Raw genomic sequence first — 12,420 nt, 5'->3', positions numbered from 1 at the left:
CCGTAAACACACCAGCCAGCTGGTCTGCGCATGCTCTGAGGACGCGGCCCGGGGATGCCGTCTGGGCCTTTAGCCTTGCGAGGGGTAACATGTTTACATTTTTTACTCACGTTGGCTGCAGTGAAGGAGAGCCCGCAGGTTTTGGTAGTGGGCCGTGTCAGTAGCACTGAAGTGTCCTCAAAGTGAGCAAAGAAGTTGTTTCCTTTGTCTGGTAGCAAGACATTGTGGTCCGCGACGGGGCTGGTTTTTCTTTTGTAGTCCATGATCGAATGTAGACCCTGCCACATACCTCTCGTGTCTGAGCCATTGAATTGTGACTCTACTTTGTCTCTATACTGACACCTAGCTTGTTTGATTGCCTTGCGGAGGGAATAGCTACACTGTTTGTATTCGGTCATGTTTTCCGTTCACCTTGCTCTGATTTGCACTTTCAGTTTTACACGAATGCTGCCATTAATCCACGGTTTCTGGTTGGGGAATGTTTTAATAGACTCTGTGGGTACAACATCACAGATGCACTTGCTAATAAACTCGCTCACTGAATCAGCGTATTCATCAATGTTGTTGTTCGACGCAATGCAGAACATATCCCAGTCCACGTGATCGAAGCAATGTTGAAGCGTGGAATCCGATTGGCCGGACCTGAGCAAACCTGAGCACAGGTGCTTCCTGTTTTAGTTTCTGTCTATAGGCTGGGAGCAACAAAATGGAGTCGTGGTCAGCTTTTCCGAAAGGAGGGCAGGGGAGGGCTCTATACGCATCGCGGAAGTTAGAATAACAATGATCCAGGGTTTTGCCAGTTCAAGTCGCGCAATCGATATGCTGGTAAAATTTAGGGAGACTTGTTTTCAGATTAGTCTTGTTAAAATCCCCAGCTACAATAAATGTTGCCTCAGGATATGTTGTTTCCAGTATACATAGTCAAATTAAGTTCTTTTAGGGTGTAACACTCGACGTCAGTGGAAGGAAGAGTGGACCAAAGCGCAGCGTGGAAAGTGTTCATGATATTTATTTTCAAGAAAAACAAAAGCGAACAGTTCCATCAGGCACAGACACTAAACAGAAAATAACACCCCACAAAACCCAAACAGAAAATCACAACTTATATATGATCCCCAATCAGAGACAACGATAGACAGCTGCCTCTGACTGGGAACCACACTCGGCAAAACAACAAACAAATAGAAAACATAGATTTTCCAACCCGAGTCATACCCTGAACTAACCAAACATAGAAAATAAATAATGATCTCTAAGGTCAGGGCGTGACAGTACCCCCCCCCCCCCTCCAAAGGTGCGGACTCCGGAACAAACCTGAACATATAGGGGAGTGTCCAGGTGGGCATCTACTCTTGGTGGGGGCTCCAGTGCGGGACGCAGACCCCGCTCCGCTTTAGGGTCCCCCGACTTCGGTGGCGCCTCCGGTGCAGGGATCATCGCCGGGACCTCCAGACCGTAGATCGTCGCTGCAAGCTCTTGACTGGGGACCGTCGCTGGAGGCTTCTTACGTGGAGTCAGAACAGGTCTCACCGGACTGAGGCAACCTACTGGAAGCCTGGTACGTGGAGCTGCCACAACGCGTCCTGGCTGGATACCCACTTTAGCTCGGTGAGTGTGGAGAGCTGGCACAGGACGCACTGGGCTAAGAAGGCGCACTGGAGGCATAGTGCGTATAGCTGGCGCAGGATATACTGGGCCATGGAGGCGCACTGGAGGTCTGGGGCGTAGAGCTGGCACAACGCGTCCTGGCTGAATACTCACTCTAGCATGGCAACTGCGGGGAGCTTGCACAGAGCGCACCGGGCTGTGGATGCGCACTGAAGGCACGGTGCGCAGAACCGGGAAAAAGTGGCACTTGAACCGTGACCAACTCCTCATTGTATTTACCCCTTAGTTCCGCTCGCCAACCCGTGTGCCTCCCCCCAAAAACATTTTTTGGGGCTGCCTCTCGTGCTTCCGTCTTTGAGCTAACTCTTCGTATAGTTGCCGTTCCACTCTCGCTGCCTCCATCTGCTCCCTTGGACGGCGATAATCCCCGGCCCGTGTCCAGGGTCCTCCCCCTCCAGGATTTCCTCCTATGTCCAGTTCTCCTGGCCACGCTGCTTGGTCCTTTTTTGGTGGGGTGTTCTGTAACGCCTCTCGTCGAAAGGAGTGGACCAAAGCGCAGTGTGGAAAGTGTTCATGATATTTATTTTCAAGAAACACACACACACACACAAAAAACTAAAGCGAACAGTTCCTTCAGGCACAGACACTAAACAGAAAATAACACCCCACAAAACCCAAACGGAAAATCACACTTTATATATGATCCCCAATCAGAGACAACGATAGACAGCTGCCTTCCCACCTGAGTCACACCCTGACCTAACCAAACATAGAGAATAAATAAGGATCTCTAAGGTCAGGGCGTGACACAGGGCTGTCGATGTGTCTGCATGGGGGGAAATATATACGACTGTAATTATGATGGAAAATTATTATCTTGGTAGATAATGCGGTCAGCATTTGATTGTGAGGAACTCTAAGTCAGGTGAACAAAAGGACTTGAGTTCCTGTATGTTGTTGTGATCACACCACGTCTCGTTAATCATAAGGCATACAACCCCCGCCCTTCTTCTTACCGGAGAGATGCTTGCTTCTGTCGGTGCGATGCGTGAAGAAACCAGGTGACTGTACAGACTCCGATAGCGTGTCTCAAGTGAGCCATGTTTCCGTGAAACAAAGAACGTTACAGTCTCTGATGTCTCTCTGGAAGGAAACCCTTGCTCGGATTTCGTCAAGAGACTGGACATTGGCGAGTAGTATGCTCGGGAGCGGTGCGCAATGTGCCCGTCTACGGAGCCTGACCAGAAGACCGCTCTGTCTGCCCCTTCTGCTGCGCCATTGTTTTGGGTCGCTGACTGGGATCCGATCCATTGTCCTGGGTAATGTACCAAACAGAGGATCTGCTTCGGGAAAGTCATATTCCTGGTCGTAATGTTGGTTATACTCTTTAACTGTCTTATATTATACAGATTTAACATTTGTAAAACTTCTGAGCCCTCTTTTTTTGGAGTGGGTAAATTGAAAAGGATGAACAATGAGCGTGTGCACCCTGGACCTATAGCACCCTGTCTGGCTGCCTCCTCATCTGTCACAATTATTCTTTCTATTCTATTATTCTATTCTTCACAACCAATATACATCACTTTATCTTTTTAATTAATGGCACAAACACATATACAGATACTCAGACACAAAGGGCAAAGTTTTTAAAGAGAAACCGTTAACAGACTTCATTAGCACTCTTGGATACTAGTATTGTAATCTACATTGGTTTAGCTAATTAGGGTCAGTAAGGGCACAACAGTGGTCAATAGAGGTGCTTTACTGTCCAGACACTTGGAAGTGGTTAACAAGATACTGTCTGGTCTGGGTGACACTTGAAAACCATTACCACAGTGGCCCTTGTACAATCATCATGTGAGATAGAATAAGCTATTATAAACTATTTGGGAGATGTCATTTGACATTTGAAAGCGGGCAGACATCTGCATCCAGACTGAAAGAAGCAACACTGCAATACTAAACCTCAGCAATTTCCCAACCAGTGACTTTCCACTTAAATAATTACTCAGGCATATCAGGGGCAGAGTTACACCACACAGGCAGGACGGAATGGAAAATGCCGTCTGTAATCTCTTTCACACTCTTGCTCTCTCCCTGGGAGTTGTGTGTGTGTGTGTGTGTGTGTGTGTGTGTGTGTGTGTGTGTGTGTGTGTGTGTGTGTGTGTGTGTGTGTGTGTGTGTGTGTGTGTGTGTGTGTGTGTGTGTGTGTGTGTGTGTGTGTGTGTGTGTGTGTGTGTGTGTGTGTGTGTGCGTGCGCGCAGCCTTGAAGCTGGTAGACATTAACCTCATAGCGAGACAGCGCCAGCCTGACATATGAAGGGTAAAAGTTGAACATGTGTGACCGTCCTCCCAGACATGTTTACCAGGATGCCCTCAAAATATGGTATTGGAACTGACCCTGTATATACAGTACCTTCAGAAAGTATTCATGACCCTTGTTTTATTCCACATTTTGTTGTGTTACAGCCTGTTTTTAAAATGTATGAAATTAAGATTTTTCTCACCTACACAAAATATCCCATAACAACAAAGTGACAAAATGTATTGAAAATTAAACACAGAAATATTGAATTTATGAACGTGTTCATACCCCTGAGTCAATACATGTTAGAAACAATTTTGGCAGGGTCTTAACCTTTATTTAACTAGGCAAGTCAGTTTTTCCAGGTTTTGCTCTAGGGTTTTGCTTGAAAATATGGATAGTGGTACTCAGTAATGTGTTGAAATGGAATTGCCCCAAACATAACACTTTGCATTCAGGACAAAAAATGTATTTGCCACAGTTTTTGCAGTATTACTTTCCTGCCTTGTTGCAAACAGGGTGTATGTTTTGTAATATGTGTATTCTATACAGACTTCCTTCTTTTCACTGAGTATTGTGGAGTAACTACAATGTTGTTGATCCATCCTCAGTTTTCTCCTATCACAGACAAAACACTCTGCAACTGTTTTAAAGTCACCATTGGGCTCATGGTGAAATCTCTGAGCTGTTTCCTTCCTCTCCAGCAACTGAGTTAGGAAGGTTGCCTGTATCTTTGTAGTAATTGGGTGTATTGATACACCATCCAAAGTGTGATTAATAACTTTACCATCCTCAAAGGGATATTCAATGTGTTATTTTGTTTAAAAAAAACTAATTTAAAAAAGGTTCCCTTCTTTGCGATGCATTGGAAAACCTTCCTGGTCATTGTAGTTGAATCTGTGAATGAATTTCACTGCTTGACTGAGGGACCTACAGATAATTATTATCATGGCTCACATCAATACCATCATTGCAGAAACCCTAGACTGAATCCAATTCGCATACCGCCCAAACAGATGACGCAATCTCAATCGCACTCCACACTGCCCTTTCCCACCTGAACAAAAGGAACACCTATGTGAGAATGTTGTTCCTTGACTACAGTGCAGCATTCAACACCATAGTTCCCACAAAGCTCATAACTAAGCTAAGGACCCTGGGACTAAACACCTCCCTTTGCAACTGGATCCTGGACTTCCTTACGGGCCGCCCCCAGGTGGAGCGTGCTTAATCCCTTCCTGTACTCCCATTTCACCCACGACTGCGTGGCCAAGCATGACTCCAACACCATCATTAAGTGTCCTGAAGACACAACGGTGGTGGGCCTGATCACCGACAACGATGAGACAGCCTATAGGGAGGAGGTCAGAGACCTGGCAGTCTGGTGCCAGCACAAGAACCTTTCGCCCAATGTGAGCAAGACAAAGGAGCTGATCGTGGACTACAGGACAAGGAGGGCCGAGCAGGGCCCCATTCACATCGACAGGGCTGTAGTGGAGCAGGTCGAGAAGTTCCTTGGTGTCAACATCACCAACAAACTATCATGGTCCAAACACAAGAAGACAGCCATGAAGAGGGAACGACAAAGCCTTTACCCCCTCAGGAGACTGAAAAGATTTGGCATGGGTCCCCAGATCCTCAAAAAGTTCTACAGCTGCAGCAGCTAGGGCATCCTGACCAGTTGAATCACCGCCTGGTATTGCAACTGCTCGGCATATGACTGTAAGGCGCTACAGATGGTAATGCGTATGGCCCAGTACATCACTGGGAACAAGCTTCTTTCCATTCAAGACCTACAGTGCCCTCCGCTAATATTGGCACCCTTGGTAAATATGAGCAAAACGGCTGTGAAAAAAGTGTCTTTGCTATTTATCCTCTTGGTCTTTCATTCAAAATATTCCTAAAAATCGAAACTTTAATTGAAGTAATATGATTGAAAAAAAAAATGTGGGAGAAATTAAATAAATATTATTCCCCAAAACATGTGTGGCACAATTATTGTCACCCCTAGAAATTATTATGAGTCAAATCTAACTGAAGTATATTCCCATTCATATTTTATTTTACATTTTTAAGTTCACCTGAGTGATTACGAATTCTCAAGTTCTAAGCCATGACTTCCTGTTTCACTGGGGTATAAATATGAGGTGACACACATGCCAAGTTCCCATAGTCATCCATCACAATCGGAAAGACCCGAGAATGCAATTATGATGTGCGACAAAGGTTGTTGAGCTGCACAAATCAGGAAATGGCTATAGGAAAATAATGTTTGAAATAACGTTCGAAAATACCAATTTCCACTATCAGGGCTTTAATTAAGAAGTTTAAAGCATCTGGAGATGTTAACAATCGGCCCTGGAACAGGATGTGTGTTTATTTCAACCCCACGCACAGTGAGGATGGTTCGAGTGGCAAAAAAATCTCCAATGATCACAGATGGAGAATTGCAGACCTGGGATGATAAAGTCTTCAAAACTATGATCAGACACCACCTACATAACTACAAGTTGTCTGGGAGGGTTGCAATACAAAAGTCTTTGCTGTCATCAAACAACAAACTCAAGCGCCAAACGTTACTGGAACTTTCAATGGGTTCTAGGGTCAGATGAGACCAAAAGAGAGCTTTTTGGAAACAAGGTGGGTTTGGCATAGACAGAAAGATAGCAATGCAGAAAAGTACCTAATCTCCACTGTGAAGTATGGTGTTGGATCTTGGATGTTGTGGGGCTGTTTTTCTTCCAAAGTCCCTGGACAACTTGTTACATGGTATCATAGACTGGGCCGTGGTTGGCTCTTCCAGCAGGACAATGATCCAAAGCACACCTCAAAATCAACGCAAAAAAATGATTCACTGACCTCAGAATCAAGGTTTTGTCATGGCCATCACAGATCCCTGAGATCTCCAGATCCCCCATAGAAAACCGGTGGGATGAGCTGAAGAGGAGAGTCCACATTTGTGGACCCTGGAATCTGATGGATCTGGAGAGATTCTGTATGGAGGAATGGTCTCAGATCCCTTGCCACGTGTTCTCCAACCTCATTACGCATTACAGGAGAAGACTCAGAGCTGTTTAACTTGGCAAAGTATTGAATTACTTTATTATCTATGCATTGTTACTTTACCCCTACCTACATGTACAAATTACCTTGACTAACCTGCATTGTTGGTTAAGGGCTTGTAAGTTACCATTTCACGGTAAGGTCTACCTACACCTGTTGTATTCGGCATACGTGACAAATAACATTGGATTTGATTTGAAGGTACTTTTGTGCCTAACCAAAGAAAGGGGTTAAATATGTGTAAAAAAAATATATAATTCAAGCTGTAACACAACAAAATGTTAAAAATGTCAAGGGGTATGAACATTTTCTAAAGGCACTGTGACTTTCTTCTCGTGATCTTCTTATTTTTTTATTTATTGTGTATTTTTGTTTTAACTTATGTTATTTTTAGTAAGACATTGTTATTGATTTCTGAATTGTTGGGTTTCGAGGTAGCAAGAAAAGGATGTGACTGTACTTGTGCACGTGACATTAAAACTTGAACTACCCTATGCTTTAACTAACTGACAACAGCAATCAGCTGTTGATTGCATCATCTCTCACTCTCCATCCTTCAAAGTCACTCTCATTTATAGCTATAAGCCTCTCATTATCACACAATAACCTCTCTCTGTTTCTCGTTCTCACACACACACACACACACACACACACACACACACACACACACACACACACACACACACACACACACACACACACACACACACACACACACACACAACACACACACACACACACACACACACACACACACACACACACACACACACACACACACACACACACACACACACACACACACACACACACACACACACACACACACACACACACACACACACACACACAGCATCTGAGTGTGGTAGCGGGTGAGACTGGTGACGTAGTGTGGATCTGGTGGTGTGGGCAGTATCCACTGCCTGTAGCAGAAGACCAAGATTATTTTCTAAGTGTGTTATGTGGTGAGCCTGGTGAAGTTGTGGAGTTGGGCGTGTCTAGGTATCCATTTGCCTGTAGCAGAATCCCTTGAACTGAACTCTGATCAGAAGCACATTGTCCTAGTCCTAGTGACAGCATGTTAACTGAATACAGCACAGTGGGACTCTTAAAGATACAGTACATAGTGACATGTATTCAGGGGAGGGAGTGCTTAGCCTGTGAAAATATACTTTAAAATACTGTTATGAAAAGCCCAAATCATTTAAAAATATATACACAATTGTCATCCAATTGTCATCCTTTTTTGTTATCTAATGTTTTTTTCAAAATTATTCTGAAATACAAAACCTTTTCTGAAACTGCATCACCAGGAAAGGCGCCAAGATATGCATGCCTTCCCAATGTCCATTCATCCATTAAAATTGTTGAAGCGTGCGGCCGATCCTGACTCCAATGACTGTTAATGGACAGGGTCAGCATAGGCCATGCTGCTTTGCCGAGCTGACATTTGTTGCATTGAGCGAATTCCATATTTTGCACATGCATATTGCCTAAACGTGTTATGTGGGTATTGCCTGGGGAAGTTGTGCAAAACTGTTTTTTAGCCTGTGAATCTAGGTTATTCTTTGTTCCTGTTTTAATTTGTCTGTGCTGATTCTTTGCTCACTCTGCGGAAGGTTAGCCGGTGTTAGAAATAACCCAGCGGTTAAATTGGTTACACACAATTGTTCACTCTGTCATTGAAATTGGTAATTTTTTTCTTATCTAATGGCGTGTCTACCTAATTTGGCGCTCGCATCCCTTGAACTGAACAAACTTGAAGCTAGCTAGCTAGCAAAAACAACCTGACAGTATAGCATACTGCACCTCAAACAATTTTCCTAGTTAGAATAATGTAATGCGCCGTTTGGAACTTTGGAGGGTGCAAAGAGTGGAACGCCAACTACAATGAAAATGTATGATTCGGATGAAATTTGTCCATATATTGGTATTTTAGTGCCACCTATCAGTTGTAACTGTGGATACTACATTGGTCTATGGCTGAGCTGAGTTGAGCAGTGTATCATTTTGTCAGATGACATGAAATATGTCGCCATCAGAAGCTATCAAATGTGTTTCTTGGCTACATTGGTGTTTACATTGGTTGTTGGCGCTATCTGTTGTATGGTGAATTTGGGCTTCATCAAGGTTTATTTTTGAGTAAATCTGGCTTTCATAACAGCCAGTTCTTACCCAGCCACCAAACCTGGTTTCACACGTTCTCACACACACACACACACACACACACACACACACACACACACACACACACACACACACACACACACACACACACACACACACACACACACACACACACACACACACACACACACACACACACACACACACATCTGGTGGTGTGGGCACACTGTAGCACACATGCACACATAGCCTGTGAAAATATACTTTAAAATACTGTTATGGCCCAAATCATTTAAAAATATATACACAATTGTCATCCAATTGTCATCCTTTTGCTCCTCACCAGGAAAGGCGCCAAGATATACTGCCCTTCATTTTCTATTCATTTCAATAGTCCTCACTACAGTCATTCAAAATACAGAAGGGAATTTAAAAAGGTAGCCCGAGCTATACAACCTCTTCTCTATTAATTCAACACAAATTTTTTGAGCAGGTTGCTGGTGTTGCATTATAGAAGGTACACTTTTATTCCACCTAATTTATTCACTTTGTCCTGTATGTGTGATTTGAATAGCAAATTCCCAGTGGTATTTCCCTAATTAGACTGCCAAAACCTTTCAAAATCTTTCTGTGCACACAGGTCAGTCTGACAGGCTTGGTCATTTGGGTTTCTCCCTCACATTATTTCAGGAGGACTCCATGAGATGAACACACACACAAGCATACAAGCACAATCACGCATGCACGCACAGGCACAAACAGCCATACACGTACAAACACTCATGCACGCACACACACACACACACACACACACACACACACACACACACACACACACACACACACACACACACACACACACACACACACACACACACACACACACACACACACACACACACACACACACACACACACACACACACACACACACACACACACACACACACACGCACACACACACATTTTTTAAAAATTAAGAGAGAGGTAGAGATTTAATGTTAGCAACAGCAGCTTATAGTTGCTAAAGCTGCACTTTAAGTCCAGCGCAACACTAGCCCTTGAAGTTAATTCCTCTCTAATCACAAATTAAATCATTTACAACATTCTTCTGAGAATTTAGCCCAACAACGTCCCTGGTTTTGGAGGAAGTGTTCTGTCTCATTTATGGTACTAAATCTGATATTTAGAAGTGTTTCAGCCATGTTTTATGGCATTAATCTCGGTTATTCTTTGTTAGGTGTTACTATAATTTGTAACTGTGATCTGGATGTCAGTCAAACAGCTGGATTGGCACTGCGCGGAAGGGTAGCCTAGTGGTTAGAATGTTGGACTAGTAACCCGAAAGGTTGCAAGTTCGTAATCCCCGAGCTGACAAGGTACAAATCTGTCGTTCTGCCCCTGAACAAGGCAGTTAACCCACTGTTCCTAAACTGTCATTGAAAATAAGAATTTGTTCTTAACTGACTTGCCTAGTTAAATAAAGGTACAATTTTGAAAAAATGATGATCTCTGGGCAGCAATTCAAGTCAATGTTACTGGGACTCTACAGCGCGATAACACGCTCCTGTAATCACCTGTCCATTCAACAACCGGAGTAAGGTTCACTAGACCCTAAATCATTTGAGCTATGTCAAGTGAACCTGAATTACATTTGTGAAAAGACAACAAACCAATCCAGAGTGTTGTGTTAAAATAATGAAATCCCTGATCCAAATCAACCCTCGTAAAACAGATCCTACAAAATGACTGTATATCAGTGGTAAACAGCCAGCTGGCTGAATCCATATAAAAAGACCCAACCCATTACATTCAAACCTGTATGAAATTGATAACACTGAACAGTCCACAGAAATGTGATCAAATAATCACTCATGGCTTTATCGATAATCTGCAAAGCTGAAACATTATTGACCGCTGACTCAACAGGACCTTTATTAAACATGCCCCTACACTGTATCATGTACTTCCTCCATATTCTTTTCAGTTAAGTCCATTTCACTGGAAAAGGGAATATTTTTGTTCCTGGCAGACAACACCCACAAACAACAGAAACTCCCTTCATGTAGGCCTTATGATGCAATACTAGGGTGAGTGAGGCACTTGTGAAACAATAGATGAAACCACACTTTCTATGGAATCAAGTTGAAACTTCCTTTTACGTATACAAAGTGAAAATGATCCAGAACCTTGTGGTTAGCCATTACCTGAACGTTATCTGAATGTTATTCAAATACAGGCCTCATCAGGCATTTCCTGGAGTTGGTGGGTCAGCGTTTCCATGTTGTCCATGTCGGGACTAAGCAATTTCTTAGTACCAGTGTGCAGTTTACTTTACTAAATGTGATTAATGACCTACAGTAGTACACAGGCATGCTGACGCTGACCAACTCAAGAGGAAGAAGGAAGAGATGGAGGGAGGAGGATGAATAAGAGGAAGATGTCAAATAAAATACAATACAATAGGCTCCCTCCTTCCTCCGTCCTCCTGCTCTCTCTGGGGTTTATTTTAAGAGAGAGCCACTGCTAATCTTTTCTTAGTGGAGGTAGAATGCATGAAATTACATAACCACATAGCAATTTGTACTTTTGGATTCTAATTAGAGAGGTTCGGTTTAAAAATCACAAACCACTCATGACAAAAAAACTCCACTGTTTCAGAGATTCTTTGTGAACAATTTGGGTAAATTATTTGAAATATGGCACAAAGTCAATGCTTGGTTTATTTTCTTCTCCTCTGTTGTTCATTGTAAGTTGTGTTGAGGTGTTGACCACTTAACCAAGGGCTATAGTGCTGCAGCGTGATTGTAATGTGAAGGTAATGTTTACAAGAACTGCATTTACGGTAAACACTGCATATGTTGGCTCAATCGGAAATGACCTTTACATTTCAATCACGCTATAGCACGGGACTTCTGCGATGCGGATTGAATCGAACCCCAAGTGAATCTAGCACTTTTATATGTACATCTGCCATTCATGTACTGTTAAGTATGAATAGATCAAAACCTTTTGCGGCTTCTTTTGTTAAAATGTTAATTTTATGGTTTAAGCACCAGTTGGACCTACTTTGATCATGCAAAGGACCATGAGACCTATGGTTCCATTTGGGGCATTGTGGGAAAAATGTAAACTTCCAGGAACTGTATTGCACTTTGTACTGCACTTTGTATTGCATCAGTGCTTAATGTAATGTAATTTCTGAATCTTTATGAATGTAGGCCTACATACAGGTAACTGCCAAAATAATGGAAACACTTGAGTACAGTAAATGAGGAATACAAAGTATATTGAAAGCAGGTGCTTTCACACAGGTG

Source organism: Oncorhynchus gorbuscha, linkage group LG15 (assembly GCF_021184085.1).
Source record: "Oncorhynchus gorbuscha isolate QuinsamMale2020 ecotype Even-year linkage group LG15, OgorEven_v1.0, whole genome shotgun sequence".
Taxonomy (NCBI): Eukaryota; Metazoa; Chordata; class Actinopteri; order Salmoniformes; family Salmonidae; genus Oncorhynchus; species Oncorhynchus gorbuscha.
This window is presented reverse-complemented; position numbering follows the sequence as displayed.